Source organism: Benincasa hispida, chromosome 3 (genome assembly GCF_009727055.1).
Source record: "Benincasa hispida cultivar B227 chromosome 3, ASM972705v1, whole genome shotgun sequence".
NCBI lineage: Eukaryota > Viridiplantae > Streptophyta > Magnoliopsida > Cucurbitales > Cucurbitaceae > Benincasa > Benincasa hispida.
In genome coordinates this window covers 57,956,725-57,961,560 of record NC_052351.1, presented here as the reverse complement: position 1 = coordinate 57,961,560, position 4,836 = coordinate 57,956,725, and positions in this window count along the sequence as shown.

The window sequence follows — 4,836 nt, the reverse complement described above, 5'->3', positions numbered from 1 at the left end:
TAGCCTTTCACCCAGATGCGCCCATCATGTTGAGCTGACCAAGTTGCGGCAATCCTTCTCGGGCGAATATTTGCGAACACGATCACCGCAAAGCCGCGATAATGCTGCGCTCGACCAATGATTTTCTATGATCGAAATTTCTGCCTCGCATCAATGCATATTCTGCATAAAAATACAAAAATCAACTACTCCTTTGCGACGAACGCATGCAACCACAATATTATGAAAATGATGCTTAATGGATGCAATTTAACATATTTTATCAATGCAAACCAACATTGTTTAAGAACATAACACTATGATAACGTGCATTTCTGCCCATTATCACACCCCCAAATTTAAACAATGCTTGTCCTCAAGCATAAGCTGAAGATTTCTTTTAGCATAACGACTGCAATGTTCTTTTTCCTAGATTTCTCAAGGATACTTCGTTCAATTCCTATATACCAAAGTTTCCTTAAGTCTCGTTTAAGCCTCCTCTCAAAATATTTCTAAGACCTAGGGAACGCAAGCTTATCCTTCAAAAAGACTTTACTAACGTCCAGAACATTGCATGATTTATTTCAAAAAGAGAATTTTCCACCAGGGTGACAAATAATTTTATCCTTGCATATTTCTTGATATTGTTATTTTTTCTGACCTTACGCTGATCCGAGTGTCTTGCCTTCATTTTGGCTTGCCCCCACGTGTGTCATGTAGACATCCAACTACGTGCAATGCACTCTTTCTCAGACTAAACTCATACCTACTTGGTAGTGGAGTCGCGGTCATTTATTTATGTGTTGATCCTGGTGGCTTACTTTCGTTTTTGGCTTGCCCCCACATGTGTCATGCGGATATCCAACTAAGGGTAAGTGCCTTTCACAACTTAACTCTTATCAACATGGGTTTCCCATTGTGTTGACAGTAGAGTTGTTATTCTCAAAAAATTTATTTTATTTTTATTTTTTTATTATTTTATTTTGTAGAAATAGCAAGGTCGAAAATAAATATATCACCCCCAAATTTAAAATGCGGTAATGTCCTCATTGCCAAAAGATTGAAATGAGTCATGCGATGTTCTTAGAAAGCTTTGTAAAAAGGTTTGAAAGAAAGCTAGCAAACCCTTAACTTCTAGAAATATTTTATGAGGTGACTATCTTAAAGTTAAGTTAACTCTAGTATATATGAAAGAATTAGAAGCATATTTTTCATCATTGAAATCATAATTGGTAGAGAAACAGTATGCGACGATTTACTAAATTTATCTATGTCAAATTATTTCGGTAATCAAAGAGGATACTGTGATAAAACTTTTAAAAACTAACATGCGATGAAAATTCAGAATAGTAGAGAAAAGTTGAAGATTCCATGCTTCCCAAAACTTGCGTCCCTGATGGATTGCGAACGTCTGATAATACAGGGACCACCTACTTCCTTCTTTATTCAAAGTTCTTTAGTTCGATGGAGTCGACTCGGCTATGCCAGCCTTCTCCACGATATGCCTTTACTCGCTGCCCATTAACTTTGAATATGTTGGTTCCGTCATCATTTGATAATTCAACCACGCCATGCAGAAATACTTGTCTAACTATGAATTGTCTGGACTAACGTGACTTTAGTTTTCCCGGGAAGAGCCGCAGGCGTAAATTGAAAAGTAAGACCCTCTGCCCGACTTGGAGGTTTTTGCTGCATATGTGTTTGTCATGCCAGCGCTCGGTGCGCTCTTTATAAATCTTCGCGTTTTCATATGCGTTCATCCTCCATTCTTCTAGCTCGACCAGTTGCATTTTTCGCGCTTCTCCTGCCTTCTTCAAATCAAAGTTCAGCTTCTTTACCGCCCACAGTGCCTTATATTCCAGCTCTAGAGGCAAAAGACATGCCTTACCAAATACCAACGCATATGGGGACATACTTATTGGTGCTTTAAATGCAGTCCGGTATATCCATAACGCATCGTCAAGCTATGTTGCCCAATCTGTTCGTGAAGGCCTTACTACCTTTTCAAGTATCAGCTTAATTTCTCTATTGAACACCTCAGCCTGACCATTCGTCTGCAGATGGTATGCGATGGCCACTTTGTGGAGAATGTTGTATTTGTATAGCAGCTCCTTGATATTATGGTTGACAAAGTGGGACCCTTCATCAATTATGATGGCACGAGGGGTGTCAAAACGAGTGAAAATATGTTTCTTTAGGAATTGGGAGATGACTGCCGCATCGCTTGTGGCATATGCTATTTCCTCTACCCACTTGGATACATAATCGACGACTAATAAAATATAATTTTTACCATTCAAAGGAGGGAATGGTCCCATGAAATCAATCCCCCATACGTCGAACAATTCAAGCTCCAAGATGGTGTTCATTGGTATTGCATGTTTCCATGAAATGTTACCTGTGCGTTGGCACCGATCACACTTCATAGTGTAGTCAGCTGCATCCTTGAATAATGTAGGCCAAAAGAATACACTCTGTAAAACTTTAGCTGTGGTGCACTGCCCTCCAAAGTGCCCACCATATGGTGAGTCGTGGCATTGTGATAATATGCGTTGTTGAGCAGCATTTGGTACGCATAATCGAAAAATCTGGTCTACCCCTCTTTTATATAGATTCGGCTCATCCCAATAATAATGTCTGCATTCATGTTTGAGCTTCTTCTGTTGGTGGTAGGTGTAATCTTCAGTGAATTGCTTGCAAACCAGATAATTGACTATGTCTGCATACCAGGGCAATTCTTCAATATGGAACAGCTGCTCATCCGAGAATACCGCACTCCCCTCAGACTCTTTGTGGTCGACCTCAGGATTTTCCAGTCTAGACAAGTGATCCGCAACTTGGTTCTCTGTCCCCTTCCGGTCAATTATTTCTATGATAAATTCTTGAAGGAGGAGAACCCATCAGATCATCCTCGACTTTGCATCCTTCTTTGTCATTAAGTACTTTATTGCCGAATGATCAGTATGGATGAGTACCTTTGTCCCCAGAATACATGCTCGAAATTTTTCCAAAGCAAAAATTACAGCCAGAAGCTCTTTCTCTGTGGTGGTATAATTTGTCTGCAAGATTTAATGTTTTACTTGCATATGCAATAGGGTGCAAGATTGTTTTTCTCTTTTGTACCAGAGCTGCTCCCATCGCATACCTGCTTGCATCGCACATAATTTCAAAAGGAAGTGTCCAATCGGGTGCAGTTAGTACGGGTGCGGTAATCAACACATTCTTCAAAACTTGAAATGCGTCGAGGCAGTTGTTGTCAAACTCAAATTTTCTGTCAGCCTCTAACAATGCACTCGGTGGTTGTGCTATTTTTGAAAAATCTTGGACAAAGCGTCTGTAGAATCCAGCGTGCCCCAAGAATCTTCGCACAGCCTTCACGCTTGTTGGAGGTGGAAGTTTTTCAATTGCTTCGATTTTTACTTTGTCCACCCCCAACCCATCCCGGGAAACCTTGTGCCCCAACACTATGTCCTCCTTCACCATGAGATGGCATTTTTCCCAATTAAGCACTAGATTCGTCTCTTCACATCTCTTCAGTATCTTCTCCAAGTTGGCTAGATAGACTTCATAAGTGTTCCCATAAACAGAGAAGTCGTCCATAAAGATTTCAATAGAGTCCTCGAGATAGTCTGAAAAGATGGCCATCATGCACCTTTGGAACGTGCTTGGCACATTGCAGAGACCAAACAGCATGCGGCAAAAAGCAAATGTCCCATATGGGCAGGTGAATGTGGTCTTGTCTTGGTCTTCTAGAGCTATCATAATCTGGTTGTACCCGGCATAACCATCAAGAAAGCAATAAAAGTCATTTTCAGCTAGACGGTCTAGCATTTGATCCATGAACGGCAGAGGGAAATGATCTTTCTTTATGGCCGCATTCATCTTGCGGTAGTCCATGCAAATGTGCCACTCAGTGACGATCCTTTGTGGTATTAATTCATTGTTTTCATTTGAGACTATCGTCATGCCGCCCTTTTTCGGCACATACTGCACGGGGCTGGCCCACGTGCTATCTGCTATAGGATAGATAATGCCCGCATCTAACCATTTAATGATCTCCTTCTTGACGACCTTTTTCATCGCATGGTTGAGTCTGCGTTGATGTTTGATCGTTTCTTTGTGGTCCTCTTCAAGACGAATGCGGTGCATACAGTACGCAGGGCTAATTGCTCTAATGTCGGCGAGCGTCCAGCCAATTGCTCGCACATGTTTCCTTAGAATGCTCATCAATGAATTCTCCTAGTCATTATTGAGCTCAGAGGAAATAATAATAGGTAACTTCTCATTCTGCCCCAAAAATGCGTACTTTAGATGGGTCGGTAGGGTCTTTAATTCCAGTGTTGGTGGTTCCACTAGAAAAGGTTGCGTTGTTTTTCTTTCATCTTTTTCTGTTGGCTCTTCTTCTTGATTTTCGATCATCTCCTCTTCCTTGCTTTTTTTTCGTGATCGCATTACAGACAACAACGGATGTGCTGGCATCCTCCTCTTAAATCTCTTCACCAAACTTTCCTTCTTCAATCACATTATGGTCATCATCTGAGTCATGTAGGTCTTCTTCATCCGGAAACTTCATGGCACGAATTATGTTAAACTTGAGCTTCTTTCCATTGATATTCAAAGTGATTTCCCCTTTATGCACATCAATCTGAGCACGACCTGTTGACAGAAATGGTCGCCCGAGAATGATGGGCACATCTTTGTCGGCCTCGTAGTCCAAAATGATGAAGTCAGCTAGCAGGATAAATTTGTCAATGGTTATCAGTACATTCTTCACCATTCCCTCTAGATGCACCAGAGATCTATTGGCCAATTGGAGAGTCACAGTTGTGGGCACAAGTTGCCCCACATTCAGTTGCT